The 19,195-nt window shown below is 41.6% G+C and overlaps 1 long non-coding RNA gene across 1 annotated transcript; it reads right to left on the bottom strand.

The window, feature by feature from the left end:
* Nucleotides 1–5,527: 5,527 nt before the first annotated feature.
* Nucleotides 5,528–9,478, bottom strand: LOC106146984. The gene is made up of 4 exons (XR_001231677.1): nt 9,424–9,478; nt 8,974–9,099; nt 8,197–8,268; nt 5,528–5,680 (listed from the first exon to the last, which is right to left on the bottom strand). It is a non-coding gene; the product is annotated as an uncharacterized LOC106146984 (long non-coding RNA).
* Between the last annotated feature and the right edge of the window lie 9,717 nt (nt 9,479–19,195).

A 19,195-nucleotide genomic window follows, 5' to 3' on the forward strand; every position in this document is an offset into this window, starting at 1 on the left:
GTTTTGGAGGTCTTCTATGTAGAGTATCATGTCACCTGAGATCTGAACAATGTAGTTGAAGATAGCAATATTTAATGTAACAAACACTGTTAACTCCTATTATTTTGATTTGAAACCCTGTATCACTTTTAATATTTGTTTTGTTTATGTTTGCTTTATTGGTATGCTGCTATTGTTCTTTCTTTTGTTTTATTCTTTCTTTTACTACTCTCTTTAAAATAAAATTAAAAAGGACAAATTAGAAAATCACAAAAAAATCAAACTTTCTTCATTTTTCAAGGTTAATTAGATGGCTAATATAATTTTTCTCTAATACACATATGTCATTATTTGCATTACATTATATTTACATCATATTTTATCATTTTATAAGTAGTAAAAATCTTGTTCTTTTCCACACATTCACCTGTGTTTTAATTCATATTCATATATTTTGTTTTAAGAATATTTCAAAGTTTATCACTTACATTATAATTTCATAATTGTGTATTAGTCATTTAAAAAATACTAAATGACCTTCCACTGCTCTGAATTTCTGTCCATATTTAGAAACTTTTTTTATTTCTTTCTCCTCAGAACGTGCTGGTTCCTTGGAAGTCTCCACCAGGGGATCACCATTCTTTTACACCAAAGGATTGGCCGTAAAAATTAAATGTACACGGGGTAACTTCATTATGGTACTGTCCATGGATTGGTCCCTAATACAATATGCATACACATTTCTGGATGTTTTAACTCCTTAAATTGAGAAAGTTATTCATTTTGCATGCAATCATTTTATCATAGTAATGCCATATAACTCTAAATAATATGGTTAACCACATCAGTAAAATGTTGATCAGTGTTATGATAAGAAAACTCTAAAACTTCCGTGCTTTAAAGTGCTGAGGGCATCACAGGGCTGCTCTCCTCCCTCTTTCTCTGCCCTGTGTGTGTGTCCTCTCTTCTCCTGGACTAAATTAGGCAGAGAAAAATAAGAAAATGCTCTGAGATACATGAACCTACTTACTGTGAAGAAGCAGAACAGATGGAAATGGTCCAGAACCGTCCTGGCCCCTCGAATGAGCTCTGTGTTCCTGATCCCCAGAATTCTCCTGGCACAGAGGGGACTCCTGAGGAGAGCAGTGTTAGGGCGAGGATGGGAACTGACCCACCTGGCACCACGATGATGAAAGAACGTGGCCAGTGACAGCACTGAGGAAGTGCCAGGCCTGGGGGTCTTTCTCTCCTAATCCTCTGACAGTAAGAATCTGCTATCCTGATTTCCTCACAGGTGGTCACTCACTCACCAAGTAGTGACCTAGATAGACCATCTACAGTGTCTCCTCAGCATATGTGATGAGCTGGTGTTTCAGTAGAAGCTGGAGAGTCAACACCTCCTATCAATTTCCCCCTATTATCATTGTATGGATTTTTACCCTACATAGTACATGTAAGTTTGTGCTGATACATATCAGACTGTCCCTGGGTTTCTCCACCAAGAATGCTATCAAGACAAACAAACCGTGAGAAACACTTCTTTTTATTTTTTGGTTTTTTTGATTCCCCACTATTAAATTCTCTAAATTATCAATGATCCAGGGCACAGAGTGTCATTTTCAGGTCTCCACAGCTGCAAAAAATAGAAATCATGCATTTCTTGGGTTGGGCTATTCAACTCTTGCCCAGGTCTCACCAAGTCTTTCACAGGAGGAAAGAATGTGCCTTGATTAACACTCACTACACCAGCCGCGCTGCCCCCGCTTTATCTCACTGTGTGACTGCTGTTCTAGCATACGTGTCTCCTGAAAATAAGCACCCAGCCAGCGTCAGCCATAACCTAGTACATGTTTCATTTTGCATCATTATGTTGTCTTAGCTTAGGCAAATGATCTCTTAACATGGAGACACTTTCCCAGCTATGACGAACAAGAAGGACATGAACATCTGTCACCCAGAGCACAAGGGTCCAGGATTGGCTTCCTCCTCCTTGGAGGGTCCAGACAGGAGGCCATTCCGTGGGTGTCTTGGTCTTAGCCCAGTGGCCCAGCATGGGATCATAAAGTACAGAACTGCAAAGTACACACCTGCCTCGCTTACACTGCATGACGACACTCTGTCTATGATGCTTGTCACAAACCCAGGTGAGGATGGGTGAGGATGTATGAGGACGGCAATTCCGAGCGCACACTTCCTCATGAGGACAGATGCGAGCAGTTTAGAGATCTGCCACACGAGACAGGGGGAGGCATCGGAAAAGTTCAAGACCCATCACTTCTAGCTAGACTCATTCAATATTATCATATACCATTTAACATTAGACAATCTTTCATACTTTCATAGTTAAATATACAGTCATCTAATGATGATAACTTCTTTGATGCATGTGTTTGAGAAATGTGAGCATACGGTCCACACACATGACAATATGCATATGTATAATCTCATAGTTCCTGTGGCTCTACTCACAGTTCTGAAACAGCCCATATGCCCATCAAAAGCAGAACTCATGCAATGAAATACTGTGCTACAATATAAAGAATGAGCTACAGAAAGATGCAGAAAAAAAACCGAGGAGAAGAATTTCAAGGCTATTCTGCTGAATATCAGAAATCAGACAGAGGATGGTTTGATTGCAAAATGTTTTAGTGTTGTTTCATGTAGTGATGTTCTTTGTCTTTAGGGTTAATTCCAGCAGACTTGAAATCATCACAAGGTGCTTTGCTGTGGTTCCTGCATGGTGCTGACCCTTCCTCAAGGCAGGAGCGCCCAGATCAATCGCGTTGTCTTGTGGTTAAGCATGGGTAGAGTTACTAATCGATTTGTCCCAGCTCAAAGCACTATGCCTCGATCACAACTGGGGCAGTGTTTTGCATGTGGTCTCTGTGAGACACACAGAATAGCCTTCTGTGGAGGCTGACTGTACAACAAGGAATCTGCCTGCACAACAGATCAGCAGTCAGAGGCCCTACCTAACGCACCATTTAGGGAATTTCTGGTTCTGAGGAACTCTATTTTCGTTCTATCACAAACAGAACATGCACCACAGAGAGGAAGCCAAGGCCACTGGAACTCAGGCCTGATCCCTCAGGACTCATCAGAGGAGGCGTCTTCAGGGAAGAGGCCTGTCTCAGCTCTCATGCTGTTGCTATGTCATCTCCTATTTCTGTGACAAACTGTGGATTTGTGAATAATTTTATGGGGTCCTGTGGGCAAACACATCAGGAACCCTCACTGTCACTGGTACAGCATTTGGCATCTGGATGAAATTGCAGGCATTCCTGCATTGTGCTGACCCTTCCTCAAGGCAGAGGAACACCTTTAAGAAAAATATTACCAGCAACGTTCTCGTGAATTTAAAAGATGTTTCAGGCAAGGAGAAAGAAGCAAACTGATAGATCTAGAGTCAGAGCTGATCGTGTGTCTAAGCGCAAGGACTTTGGAATGGCTTCCTGATGATGAATAATCCCGGGATTTAGTAAAATGGGTGAGCCGGGAACTGCGGCAAAAGGAAACACTGGGGCAAATTAGCTAAAAATTCGCCCTCTGCACTTCTGCTTAGCAAAAGAGAAAGTGCTGGCCAGCAGGGGGAGCTCCATCCCCAGCCTCCTTTGCAACCATAATAAACTATCTAAATAAACTCTATACCTGTGAGATGGGTCCTTAGAACTTGTCCCAATCGATTAAAGGACAGGGGAGCCCTGGGAGTCAGAGAAGGGAAACGCCCTGCTCCCCCCTCTGTGAGGGAGACGGACAGACCTTCCTGCAGCCACAGACACGCGACAAGTGCTGGCGGGATGGAAGGGTCTCCTTCACTACAAGAAGACAGAAGTTCAGACCCTAAGTGTCTGTTTGTCCCTCCTAGGGAATGATGGACAGCAGGAGGAAGAGACCCCGCCCGCGGCTCATCCCGCACAGCCGCGATGAGCGCAGAAAGTTTCTCCAAATTGTTATTCCTTCTTCCATCTCCGCCTGCTGTGACACCCGGACACTCGGGCCGTGGGATAAATGGGGCCTGTGCTTTCCCCACTTTATTATCAATGAGTTTATAAATTACTATTATTTTCTTCAGATCTTGAAATTAATCACACGTGAAGCTAGCGGAGCCCGAGATACACTGACTGACAAGATTTTAAATACTATTTGTATTCCTTTCCTCATGAAACCATTCATATATTCTATTTCTATGTAATTCGGTTTTTTCTCTAATTGTATTGAGATCCTTTGGACAATTTATATCTCCCGTGATTGTTTCTCTCATTTCCTCTAACTGTGCTGCTGGTCAGTATTCAGCAGCTCATTCTATTCTGTAGCGCCCTTTCGTGTCTGTAGTCAGTGGTGATGGCGACTCTGTCACAACCGATTTCAGCGGTTCCTGGCAGTGAGGACTGAGGTTAGATTAGGCATACAGGAGACGGAGAGAGCTAACTTGCATGTAGGCGACAGCCTCGCTGGTGACAGAAAGTGGAGCCATGTGATTGACACTACGAGGTGGGGTCCACCAGGGAAGGACTCGCTCTGTCTCTGTCTCTCAGTCTCTGTCGGTCTCTCTCATTTATCCCCCACATTCTTAAGCATAAGGCGCACTTTATTGTGTGCTGAAACAGAAATTAATGTCCTAACCAATATGAATTTAATTTTACTGTTGCCTTCAGTTCCCCTATAAGAGTACACAATTCTTGAAGCCATGGAGTGCATCTTATTCACTTGGAACCCGGGAATCCAGTGTAATATCTGATACAAGAAATACTTTGCTAAACACTGAATGTACACTTAGACTCAACTTAATATGTATCTTCATCTTGATGTTTTTTCCTCCAAATCTTAAATTATACAATAGGTAAGGCAATAGGTGAAATTGTGTGTGTGTGTGTGTGTGTGTGTGTGTGTGTGTTTGCTTGTTTGTGAGTGCTGAGGAGTAACTCAGTTTACAATTGTTCCTGTGCATTTTGGAAATCAGAAAGCTTCCTAACTCCTTGGTTGATAATAACAGATAAATATCCCTGATTAGCTTTTGTTTGCTTTAATGGTTGAACTCTCAGTGGAGAGTAAAGGGACTTCACATTTACATTTGTTATCATTGGTGACCTACCCTATTCTTTAAGGAAAAATAACAAAATAAAATTTCAAATAAAATCTGCAGTCGCATGAAGACTTTATTTTGAAACCAACTCCTTTGGTAAAAGGTCCTGTGATTCAAGGCAGGAGATCATCTCTCCAAACACACGTGTGGAATGCATGTGATGAGAATCAGAGCCACCTCAGCATCACAGCACCATAATGGATGAGTCTCCGCCTGCCGCAGTGAAGGGAGACAGGAAAACAATGTGTCCTTTGCTTCACAGAGGAATACAGGAGACGGAGAGAGCTAGTTTGCACATAGGTGAAATGCCATCTGCTGTGTCCCTGGGCAGGTTCTGGGCTCCCCCACCAGTGCAGTGAGCCATTTCCACCTCACTGCTTTTGCGAAGGGCAATGTCAGGTAAATCAAGAGAGCATCACTGAGCTCACATCTTTAGCACTTTAGACTTTGCTCCCTTCTGAGGGTGTGTTTTTTCTATTACCATAAAGACCACTTGCTTCTGAATAGTTTCTATTTCTTTTATTAAGAAGTCACCAGCTCTTCATATCAAGGGTCCACGTGTGTCTTTGAGAATATGCTGGGATTATTCTTGTAACTCTGAGGCTGGAACAGCACACTCTACAAGGAAGGAAATATGTCAGGTTACTGATTTCTCTCAGGTACATCTGATGCCGATTCCCCAGCTCCATGCACAGAATTGTAGCTATTCCAGGATTAGGGCAACACAGCATTAAATTCTCGGAATAAGTGCTGTTCATCAGTCTAGTGTCCTCTTCTCTACAATTAAAAGATTGGATGAATCAAAGCCTGTTAATTCAATTAAATGAAGCTAAGTGTTCATAGTAGTGGTCCCATAATATCCCATGCAAGTTATTCCAATATTATTTCTGTAGACCTTTTTAAGCAAAAAGGAAAGACTTCTAAGGTCACAGGAGGGACAAGCAGATCATAAGGTAGAGATAGATTCCATTCATCTGCAAGTCCTTCTCAGTGAATCATTCTACAAAGAGAAATTTTCTTGATGTTGGGATTGTCACTGATTTTTTTGGACATCAAAACAAAGGCTCATGCGATAAAATCTAAAAGTTGAATGAGATTTCCTCATACTACAAAGCTCTGCACAGCAAAGACCACATTCCAGAAAAATGCAATAGACATTTTGGGAAGTTATTTTGAGGGAATAGATCAGAAAGAAGAGCCTTAGTGCAAAACCTACACAGACATGGCACACGGTAAATGAGGGGAAAAAATCACTTTAAAAGTATGAAAGGACTAGAATAAAATTACTAGTATTCAATTTTATTATTCTTGGCTACTAGTATTCAATAAAATTGAATACTAGTAGCCAAGAATAATTAGAAAGGGTTTTAGAAAAGCTAATGAGTAGTAAAATGACAGCAACACTACAGTGATCCAAGGGCTCACAAGTGTTTGGATTTAGTCTGTGAATTATCAGAATTCAGGGTGGGACAAGCCTGGGAAGGCTGTGAACAAAGAAGAATACCTGTATTATGTAGGGAGAATATGACCTTGTGTAGCCGTTATGAAACACACGATGAAAATTTCAAACAAAATTTAAAATAAAACTAGCATATTGCTCAGCTATTACTCTTCTAGACATACTGAAAGAAATGACATCAACATCTACTGAAGGTATCATTATTCCAGTATCCAATGCAGCATTATGAACAATATGTAGCATATAGAAAGAACATAAACATTCATTACAGAGAGATACATAAAAATACTTTCACATATACATCATGGAATATTATTCACAGATGAAGAAGAAGGACAGCCACCATGGGTGACAGCTTGGATGAAACTGGGAAGCATTTTGCTAAATGAAATATGGCAGACACAGAAAAATACTGTGTGACCTCATGTATATGTGGGTCCTCAAAAAATATTGATAGAGATGGAGGCCAGAATGATGGTTTCCAAAGATGCACAGTTCAGATGTAGGCAGTGGCACAAAGGTGGAATTTTGTAGGGTAAAAAGTCTAGAAACCTGATGTAAGTGTGGGAACTGAATTAGGAATACTGTGCTGCACCCTGGAAATTTCCCAGAAGAGCTGACCTCGGGTGTTCTTATGTAAAGAAAAAGAAACCACATGGGGTGAAGTTTGTGCTAATTTGCTTATCATAGCAGTCATTTCACAACATACATGCACATTATTACTTTGTCATTGATCATAATTTTTTGTGGTATGGAGTACTGAACCCTGAGCCTACACACTGAACTACATCTACATCAGCTCTGAGGAAGGTGATTCCTAAATTGTTAACTTGCTTGGGTTGGGCTACGAGTTAAGATCCTCCTGCCTCAGCCTCCCAGAGAGGTAGAATGACAGGTATATGCCACCATGCTTGGTTGAAACATCATATAGTATACTTTAAATAATTACAACAAAAACAGTGAAAGGTTTTTCCCAGAATTTGTATGAATCATTAGTCTTGAAATATACTCTTCAGGGACAGATCAGAGTTCTGTAGAACTGACAGCCTTCCAGATATTTCTGCTTTTCATAAGAAGGACCTGTAACCACATCAGTTTCTGTACCCATCCTCAAAGGTATTCACACTGAGGGGAGAGAAACCAGAAAAGTCAGCACCAGCAAATCAGTGACAATTATTCTTCTGAGAAGACTTCAGCTCCTCTTTATTATCTCCTGGATGATGCAATGGCAGAAAAGACCAAGGAGAGCACATGAAGGCATTCTCTCATGTCAGCTAAGGGGTGGGACAGCCACACATGTCAGTATTGGTCTTCTGCAGGTGTGGAGAGTTCAACCTCATTTCATCATAAGTAGATCATCTATTGTGAAGAATTAAGCAAACAGAAGATCAGTGCATGGTTTTTCAAATGCCCAGGCCCCTGTGTCTCCTCGTACTGTAAGATCTCCCTAAGTTTCACATTTCTTTCTCTCTGATAAAAAATTTAAACACAGTTTCAAGCTCCTCATCTAGTGTCCAATCTAAACTCGTTTTTTTCACTCCCAAGCACTAGGGATTCCTCCCACAGATTACTAATGTGAAATAGCAGTTTAAAGGCGTGTTCCTCATCTCTTAAACATAAAGCATGTCTGTGAAGTGGCAGATTATTCCTTGCCCTCTAGATAAGAAATACTTACTCAAAGGTAGTATTTTATCCCCAAAAACAAGCAAAGCAGAGGGATGATGAACTCAAACACTGTGAGGACGAGCTTGAGAAGCACGGGAAATGCCATTGTGAGCATGCGGGAGAGAAAATGAGAGAGCAGTGAAGAGATGCTGTCAGCCTCGGGCAAACTTTTAGACCTGTTTTCATCATGGACAAGCGCTGGGGTGGCAAATATTCCAATCTTTCCCCATAAACGTCCCCTCCCTATGATTGTGCTCTTGGGGGTACAGTGCCACCCTCTTAAAATATCAGACCAGTGAAATGACCTCCTATTGTCCAGCCTGCTTCCTGTTATAACCAGGAATATACACAAGGCTGTTTAGTTCCAAAGCCAGCGTCTTGGATGGTTCTGAATCCGAGACTAGATTGGAATCCATTTGTGTCCTGTAGTAATGAACCCTCAGCATGGGCAGTGTTTCTGCCAGAGTTGAGGTAAAAATAAAAATACTGAAAGGCACTGGGTTTTCCAAATCACTGTTAGGAATGGAACAGAACCCTGGAATTGTCTTTTTACTTTAGGAAGGACTGGAATGAAAATTATTAAATGTATTCCTGAGTGCCAGTTGATTTATCCCAAATGTAAGTTTTATTTAGTTTCAAGTAATGCACTCTAAACTCAAAATCTTGTTGCATAAATAAATTTATTCCCTTAGAATCAAGCTTTGGCCATGTTTATACGCAGCTCTCAAAGTTACTTTGTGTATGCATAAATGCCAACAATTGCATACCTGGATCTGGAAATACTTACAGATGTGACATCTGCAGGGAATATGCCCAGGGTACCTGCAACTTCAAATGTATTTATACCATGCAGTATTGAGAATATCAGGGAAGCCAGAAAGGTAACAAATTTTACTAATATAAAGGCCACAACCTGCAAGAGAAAAGAAAACTGAGTCCTTACTCTTGCATTCTGGAGATTGGTTTATTGCTGCACAAACATGAATGTGCACGCACCCTCTTAAAATACAAATAAAATTGAAATTTGTAAAAATAATGCAAGAGCTTCTATACACTGAGTGCATATTTACACTTGGAAGCCAGAAATGGAAAGATGACCTGTGCCTGCTGGAAAGAAATCATTTTGGGATCTCAAGAGAGAGTGCAACCTCACAAGTGTTGTGTTGTTCATTTACGGTGTCAAGGGTGACTTATGTCTTATTTATTTTGGGTTTTCTTAAACCCCTGGGAAACTCACCACTTTGGGACTCTGTCTGTTTGCAACCACAATGGACAGAATTCCTGCAATGACATACTGTACAAAAATAAGGGTCAATTAATTTCTCTGGAAATGCATCCTCTGTGCTCACTTTACTAAGACCAAGTGCTTCCCAATGCTCTTCCCCACACTCTGTGCTCATAAACAATGTACTAAAACATTTTTTAGGATTACGTGCATGTTTAAAGCAGTAGAGGAATAAATATGACTTGTATTTACTTACAGTGAGTGGCACCAAAAGATATATGTAGGGCAGTGCGGGGTGCGATTGTACTACAGAAAGTTTATAACGAGACGTATTGGAAATAACTACCGCCCACAGCACGGTCAGCGCCACACCACACAGCACTTGGAGCCCCTGGAGGAGGAGAAAGTGTCTCTCAGGTGAGAGGAATAAGTCACTTAGACAAAGTTACTTCACCCGGTGAGGAGGTTCTGCTAATTCAGAGCTCCCTTATAAGGGGAATTCTCCTAAGATTAATGACTAAATTAATCTTCTGCATTTCCAAAAGGACAACATTGGTAATTTCCATAAGTCTCACATCTCTATATACTTTTCTTTATATTTCAAGAGTCAGTAGACTTTCACGAGTGTGTCCCCATGACCACGTCAAACTGTTCGGTCATCCAGTGAGCTGACCCAGGACAAATTTAGGGGAATAGAAATCCACCTCATGAAAAGGGCCTTTAAAATGCTTACCCCTGCAATACACAATGGTTTAATCACTGTATTCTGCACAGGACATGCCTCTGATGGCTGACTGGGGTCTGTGTCTTGCATGTCCATAGTGATGCTGCAGCTGATATTGCTTTGCACAGACTGTGATCCTTTTGATGACTGCAGATGTGCTGTCCGGGAAAATCAGATCAAAGGATGAGTCTCTGACTCCACACAATGTTTCCATGCATGGAAATAGCAAAGTCAGTTTAGGTTCTGTGGCAAGTGCTAGAAATGAGGCTGCACACTTGTTTCAGTAATGACTGGGGAAATTCTGACAATGAATGAGTATTCAGCATTGTCTGTTGTCCACTCAACAACGCTATAACCTCTATTGCACCATCATAAAGGCTATGCGGGAAATTTCTTCTTACCCCAGTTGGAATCTAGTGATTGTAGCCTGAACCCGAGAACCCTATTCACACAGTGTCTTGAAACGATGGTATTAGCAGGATGGAGCTGAAGATAAAAAACACCAGCACTAATGCTAGTATTCAGGTACCAGAGAGAAGCGAGGAGAAATGACTTATTAGTTTGGAGACATTAGAGCTCTGATTTCCCCTCACATTTAATTAAGTTCTTCCATTGTTGTTTCTGCTTTGCTCAGGGCTCATGCGTCTTGGGAAGTTGAGGAAATGACAGCGCTGTCCTCCATTAGCACCATGTGACTTGCAGGCCTCACACTCTGGTTTCTCCTGGTTGCTCTGACTCCCACACACATGCTGTGCTCAGCCACATAAATTCCCTGAGGAGCCTCATGTCCACGGGTGGGCACCGCACCCACCTGAGCCCACCCCTGCTCTTCTGCTGTCCTGATTCCAGAGCAGAAATTCAACATACAGCATTCATCCATCTCCGTCGGTAATGAGTCTTCTGTATTTACAGATATGAACCTCTGTGACTGCAAAACTGTGCTAGCGCTACCTTTTCTAACCCCATCACAATGGAGACAGTTTCCATGTCATGTTCATCTCTTTTCTTACCTGAACTTCAGGATATTGTTCCCACAGCTCAACTTTGTTGCATTTCAAAACACATTATGAACATTTTCCAGATAATTTCCATATGGTTACAATCTAGTTTAATAAGAAAATACATTGGCGTAAAATTGGTGGTATTCCCATTAAATATTAATGTTCTTTTAGACAAATTCATGCTTTTTTCCTGAGATAAGTGGTTAGAATAGAAAATATCATTTTGGTTTTGTTAATCAAAATAGTAAGTTCAGGAGGGAAAGTCAAGAGCATATGTGGCCTGGAATTTAGATGACGAAATTAATTACATGCAGACCCAGAGCAACAGGAGCGTTTGCTTAGAAAGACGCCTTCACACAGGAGCACTCCGGATGCTCTTTGCTCCGGTCCTCATCCCCGGCGGTTGCCCACTTGTCCTCCCATCCCTACTCTGCCACTTTCCTCCCTTGAAGAAAGTACCCGCCAGTATTTTTTAACATGTAATTTGGTTGTACATATTTCTGTAACATTATAATTACCTTAAAATGAATGTTCTCACACACAGTCCCTCCTTTTGATAGTGAAGATGTCAAAAGCTCACAAACTCTATGCAGTTTTCTATGTTTTCATCTCAAGCTGCCAAGGTTCTCATCTTTCATTCCTACCCAAAGAAAAATATCGTCACTTTCCAGACGAATTGTGACTCAGTTTTTATGAAAGTAAAAGTCCGTATTTCAAAATTTTCTTTCATTTATTTCTGATTTCAAAGCACTCTCCCAACTCCTAATATTCTCACTGCAGAGAACTTCCTCTTAAGAATAATAAAGTTGGGGAAATTATAATTCCAGACCATAGCATTTACACTCTTTGATCAAAATTCCTGTAATGAAAGAAAAATAGAAAGTAAACTTGTGATAAGATGGATACAGAGCAGCAAGACCCCTTGATAACAGGCCTTGGAACCCCTGGAAAAGTGCTCTGGGCTTCTACACATTCAGGACAGAATATGAGACTTAGGCAGAGCTTTTATAAAATAACTTTTGGAAGTGCTGATGTGCTGCAACTTGTTATCTTTTGTTTGTTACATTGTATAGTATGTGTAATAATAGCATTAACCCATGGCCATTATGGTCATTGTAGAGAGCTGGTACACACACGATGTCTTTTTTTGTTGTTGTTGTTTTTTGTTTTTGTTTGTTTGTTTGTTTGTTTTTCCAGTACCGGGGATTGAACTCACGACCTTGCGCTTACCAGGCAGGTGCTGTGCTACTGAGCTAAATCCCCAGCCCCCGACCATGTCTTAATCCTGTTTCTTTCTCCCTCCCCTCCTTCCCCTTCATTCTCCCCCAATCTCCAGATCCACTTTTCACCTCTGTAAAGTTTGCCTCCTGGTTTCCTATCATCTCTATTTTATATAAAATCCATTTATACAGCTTTATCATTTTGTGTCATTATAAAATTGAGTCTGAAACTACAGCATCAGATAAATTAAAAATAAAGCAATAACCAGAGACAGTTTTGACTTTCTCAAATAACAATTCCTAGACTTTGTTATGACACTAATGTACTCACAAGGTTTTCTACCAGTGAACAACTCCAGAAAATTCTGTAAAAGCCTAAAGGTTTAGCATGAAGACCATGGACTCTGGTAGTGTAACCAATGCCATGAATATAAACAACAGGAGGGGCACATACCTCTGTCACCAAACATCACTCAGTCTTAACTAAGCATCTGTCCAGGACCAGGGAACTTCACTGCACTGCAGTCCACTTAAGACCCTGTCTGAAGGAGTCACCAAAAGACAGCACCTCACCTGGTGCTCACTCATACCATATACAAACTATGGAAAGTGGATCTTCAATGCAAGTTAATTTTACTTTGTAAGAAGGAGTCGCCAGCTGTTTGAGGAGATAAAGACACTTTACCTAAAATGATACCTTTTTGGCCCGGGTTTCTTGCACATGGGTTCCTGTGATGGGGAAAGGTCCACCCCACTGGCCAAAATACTTTCTGTTTATCTCTACTTCTCAGACTGCCACAATTTTTGAAATTGCCCAACATTTACATGCACATCTCTTTTTTCAGGGAAAAATTTTATTTGTTGTTTTCATACGGCCATGGGCCAGTCTAAAAACACATGTCTTACATTTATGGATTTATTTTGAATGATAAATTCAAGCTTCTTTAGTTCATAGAATAGCCTCATTTAGAGAACATAAATTTTATTAACCTTATCAGTAAAAGGGATGAAGGGATATCTCTGTTGTCTCCTTTTCACTCTAATTAGTATATTTTCCTCACAGTCATAATGGTCTTTGATGCTTTTCCCTTTTTCTTGTCAATTTCTACTACTTGAAAAATAATTACATGAAAAAGTGCATAGTATTTCTGAAGTGTTGTATTTCAGAAAATGTCAGGCATTGAAGCGATAGGCTATTTGCTCTTATAACTAAAAGTCCGTCACCTGAAATCATCAAGGCACCTTCTGGGCTCTTCAACAGCTGTTTATTTAAACTCAAAATGGGAAAGGAATAGAAACACATGGTCCACAGCACTCTGAATTTTTCTATAGTGCTTAATCAGGGTTGACCTGGTAGAAATTGGGAATATCAATGCTTTTAATTATCATTGTATGTATTATAATAACTTCATAAATAGCTTGTTCACAGGGAAAATACGTATTATTCACTCCTGGTTTCTCTCTATACCTGTGCCAACAAGGAGGGACATTTTCTATCCATTTTCTGTCTATTTTAATCTGTCAAAGGGAATAATTTATCTCAAGTTGTAAAGGGAATAATTTATCTCAAAGGGAATAATTTATCTAAATTTTAGTGTCTTATTATTCAATGTACAGTTTTCCTAGGAAAGAATCTGGGTTTTTGTCAGCTGGTTCTCTGTATGTATCATCATGAAGATAGTATTTTTCTTCTTTCTTGCATCAGTGCACAGCCTAGCTAGATTTTTAAAGAGTAAAACACTCTTACGACTTACAAGATTTGTAGGTTTGTTCTATTGCTCCGTGTGTCCTGAGGGAAAGTTATGGGCTCAAGGTGGCTCAGGCACATGTGTTCCCCTTCATGAAGGTCCATCATTCTCGTTTGGATATTTTGCTCATGAGGCACAGAGCTTCTGAAAGGTATAATCCTACTCAGAGAGTCACAGCTTTGAATGCCGAGTCCTTGTGAACCCCTTTCTCATTCTTAGAAGAAATCTAAGTCCTCTTTTTGTCTGTGCCCGTAGAACTTGATAATCAAGCTTTCATTTAGGGAAATGTCTTGACATACATGAATGCTTCATTAGTTTAAAGTAAACCATGGTTTAGGGAGAATAACTTCAACTGTTCTTATAAACATCAGTTTCTGTACTCTTTCCTCTATTCTCTTTTGTTATTTTTGCTCATAATAGTGTCCCACACTATTCTCATATGAAAATAGTGTACAGTATTTCTGGGTTCAAGTCTTGAAATTCCCAATACAGCTATCTAGCTGTATCTCTAATACTATATTCTCCATAGCATTAAGGGAAACTTACACACACTACATCCTCTCCTCTGGAGAGAAAGCAGAAATACATGGTCCTCTCCACTATGATATTTTTAGTTATTTCTTTATAGTTACACAGGGCTACAATTATAAATGATGGGGGAACATCACACCTTTTTTCCCTCTTTATCTGCAAGATATAATAAGTTGAAGAAGAGCTTTATCATAGGGAGAAAACAAGACACTCCTAACCCTTCTTGGCAAGTGTATAAGACAGGCTCTATTCCTGCCCTGTGCTGTAGTTTAGATCTAAAAGTCCCCAAGTCTCCTGAGTGTGGAGGAGGTTGGGTCTGGGGTGCGGGGCTCCTCAGTGGACTCCTCCGCTGATGGTTTGTGGCTGACTGCGCTGTGGCGGGCGTGGCCTGGTTGGGGCGGTCACTGGGCTGTGAGCTGACAAGGTGCACGTTCGCTCCCGGCTCCTGCTGTCTCTGATTCCGGCTGCCCCGAGCTGAGCAGCGCTCCTCCCTCTGCCTTTTCCGCCCTGCTGGTTCTGCCTTGGAGCCGGCAGACCGTCCATGGCGAGGAACCGCGACAGAAGGAACTTCTCCCTGAAGTTGAAGCTGTCAAGCACTTTGTCCCTGCATGAGGAAGCAGGTCATACAACGTGTCTACCTCAAATGTATCAGAACAGATAATCTGCTCTGCACCAAGTTGTAATGAAAGGGGAAAGTGTACCAGGAAAAGGTATTCTTTTTCAAGCCTTGCTTTCTTTGAAGCTGCCAGCTCTGTAATGTTTCATGGCTCCGTAACTGCTTTCTGGACCCCGGGAACCATGACATTTTCACCAAACATCCAGGATGCCTGACTGTACCCAGCTTTGTGGTCATTAATCTGGTCTTGTCACTGATGGTCACTCACTGAGCCCTGTACCCTCTGTTCTCACCCACTGGCTAATCGGAACTGCCGGGCTGTCCTGTCCCGCCTCTGTAACCCCTGCTCATGCCTCAGATGAAAACGCTGGCTCACAGACGGTTGCTGCCTGGCTTTTGGTGGAGGTTATGCCGTCCAGGACCACTGATGTAAACAGAGCTGTTCACGGCCCCCTGACTTGCTCGGGTGCCTTTCCTTACCTGGACTCCATTTTGCCACAGCAGTAGAAATTTCAGGATATTCTAAATTTCTGATAGATACACTATGAAAAAAATCTTCATTATTTCAACTCTTTCTCTGCGTTCATGCTCATGACCACATTATTTCTCCTCTTTATTTTACAGACACAATGCATACCCAGGTTTACAAGGAGTAAAATGATCTTATTCAATTTGGCAAGAATATAATATTTGTTTAATGAAATAAAAGCATACTCAATTCAAATCAATTTAAAATATAACATGGAGAATTCTTCAGGGCAACAAATGGCAATAAATATTTAGCTCATGGAAACTAAAGAATGAATAATTGTCTCACAAATAATCTTACCTTACTTTCATAAACATGCTCTATGTTAATAGATTTTTGTATTCTTGAAGTATTATCTGAAGACACAGTATTGGCTGTCATAACTCAGCACTCACTCCACAAAGAATCCCATTTTAAGGCAGATGTTTGTATGAATGATACAGTATGCAAGAAAATGCATCGAATTAGTGAGTGGATAACTGGAGTGAGGAATCATTGTAGGTTTGAGAATTTTAACACAAATACATCATAGTCTGATCTAGTATAGGGAAACTCTCTATAAATTAAAAAGGAATAAATTCGTATAGCATATGTCGTTCTTCTCCTAAGGAATAATTTGCATAAAGACTAATAGAAAAAGGAAATCTACCCTGCTGTTTCTTAACATGTCTCCTTTAGTTTGCTAACAATTTATACTTTAGGTCTCTCATATTAGGGAAATCATGTGATATTAACATTCTGTGACTGACTGTACATCAGTGCTGTGGTCTAGGTAGTAATCCATTTCTTTTTTACAAATAACTTACACTTACCCTTCATTTCGCTGAGTAGTCTCCATGGCGTGTCCGTGCATTTCCAACCCATTCCTCGGTGGACCGGCTTACAGACCCCTTACTTACCGACTGTGCGTTGTTCTGCTGTAAGCTTGGGTTCGCATGCCTGTATCCCCATAATATACGACTTCAGCTCTTTCAGGAAGATACCAGGAGGGGTATAGCTGAGTCAAACGAAATTTCTATTTTTAATTACTCGTTTTCTGAAAAATCTCTATACCGATTTACTGATTTCCACTGTGGTTGTAGTTCACACCGTTACCAACAGTGTGGAAGTGTGACTCCCCGCCTCCCCCGCCTCAGCAGCATTTGATGTGTTTTGAGCCCTTGACGGCATCCGTTCTCACTGCAGTGAGGAGTCATCCCACTGTTGTGCTGCTTTGCCTTTCTCTAATGTATCAAACCGCTTAGGTGGGTGGGAAGGCGAACTCATCACAGTCGTGACCCAGAGCAGGCATGGAAAATTCATGTCCACTGGAACAGAATTTAATGACCACTGTGGAAAAGAAAGTGAGCATGTGGAATTGCAGCTGCCCTGGGCCCTAGTACCCTGGTGTCCTCTGATCTTCCTGGGGTCGGGTTTGCTGTCTCTCTCTCTGATACCAGCTCCTCATGCTGTGTTCGCTCTGATCTCCTTCTGTGTGTCACACCCAGGCACAAAGTGAACACTAGGGGGCGCTCACACAGTTCTGCAGCATGGAACAGGGTTGGAAGGCTTCGAATCCTGAATCTCTCAGTGACAGCAAAAACAGGTAAATATGAAAAGCGATATGTAACGTAACAGTCACTGTCGATTCGTATTATTCTGTCTTCAGACTCTGCATCATTTCGAATGCTCTTGCTTTGATTTGTTTATGTTTGTGACACTGGTATGCTGCTACTGTTCTATTTCTTTGTTTGTTCCTCATTTACTACTCTCTTTAAAATAAAATTTAAAAAAATGAAAACTGAAAAGACTGTTCCAGGTCTTCTAGACCAGAGATTCCTGCTGAGGTCGCTGCGTGGCGGACAGCACCGCACCCGTGCGCAGGCGCAGAGAGCGAGGCCGACTCAGGCAGGAGAGGAGGACTGGAGCTGAGAGCGGCGGCTCTGGCGCAGCAGCGCTTCTCCCCATTCATTCTTACGTTTGTTCATTCTTCATCAACCCGTGCGTGAAGTACATACTATTTCCATTTCTGTTGGAAACGGGGGCACGTACTAGCACATCTTACTTCCTTTCCTCACGCTTGCCCTCCCCTCCTTCCCCTCTAGCCATCTCATCCATCTCTTGATTCCTGGTTTCTGTTTTGTTTTGTTTTGGTTCTGGTGCATGTTTGCCACACACTCCTTGTGTGGAACTGCTGCGTGGACATACCGGGTGGCAGTGTCCCATCCTGGGCTCCAATACTGATGGCCTCTGGGTAGGATTATGTAAAATGAACCGCTGCATATATTCTTGTTTTGTTTCCGGTTTTGTTGAGACCGGGTCTCACTACACAGTTTAGCCTTGTCTTGAACTCTGCGTGTAGTCCAGGCTGGCCTTGAACTCGGGGGATCCTCCCGCCTCAGACTTCCTAGCGCTGGGATTACAAACATGTGCACCATGCCTGGTTATATGTGCTCTGAGATGGGCTGTCCCCGTCTACCATCGTTTTCACCTAAATAAATGATCTGTTTCATCCAGTTTTTCCTTACTTTAATCAAGACAATAATTCTGCTCATTTGCAAAGCCTACTGTACTGAAGTGTCTCAAAATGACAATGTTTTACAATTCATTTTCACTACGTAGTAATAAATCATCATCGGATACCTGGTGCATCAGTGCACTTGGAATGGCAGTGCTGTCCCTAGGGAGAACTGTGCGCTGTTCCTCTCACTCTCTGAATGGAACTGTGCACTGTTCCCTCAAATGCTGTGGATTTTAATCTTTCTGGGCCCATCTCAAGTCCTATTTCAGCAAACGACCACAAGTCCCTGCTAATAAAATATCTGACTTCTCTTTAGTGAAATATTTCTTCTTTGTGGCTAAATAACTGTACATTTATCACCCACTCTCTGTCGGTGGACATCTAGACTGGTTCCATGCTCAAAGCATATGAGAACAGAGAGACCTGAGCACCCCAGAGACATAGCCCGAGGCCTAAGCAGGTTGTGCGGTGTTCCTGACATCGTAGCCCAGTGCAGGAGAACGTCTAGAAGACATGCTAACCTCTATGCCATGTACACTTTTACTAAAGTATTTCTTCTCCCAAAGACAGCAGCAGTTTCACCATCTGCAGTGCTCTTTGTGAATTCTCACTGTGACCTTGAAGAGGAGCCCGTGTTTCTGTGGTTGCTGATCTGTCTCCTGGAAGTGACAGGGTGCCTCACTGGAGAGAGGAAGTTGCTCCATGATCTGCAGGACTTTTCCCCCTTTCTACCACCGCCTGTGTCTTCTCTAGCAGGAAGTGCTTCCTGGTGTTTGGTGACCTTTTTATTTTGCTTGTTTTTCTACAGGGATTTCGGTTGGCACACTGCTCCCCCTTGTTCTGGAAGCCTGATTGCTTTGTCTCTCTCTGTATTTGGGTGGAAGGCGACCTGCACTGTCACCAAGGTACATGCAG

This window comes from Chinchilla lanigera, unplaced genomic scaffold, assembly GCF_000276665.1.
Source record: "Chinchilla lanigera isolate Chin_1 unplaced genomic scaffold, ChiLan1.0 scaffold00110, whole genome shotgun sequence".
In the NCBI taxonomy this organism is placed as follows: Eukaryota; Metazoa; Chordata; class Mammalia; order Rodentia; family Chinchillidae; genus Chinchilla; species Chinchilla lanigera.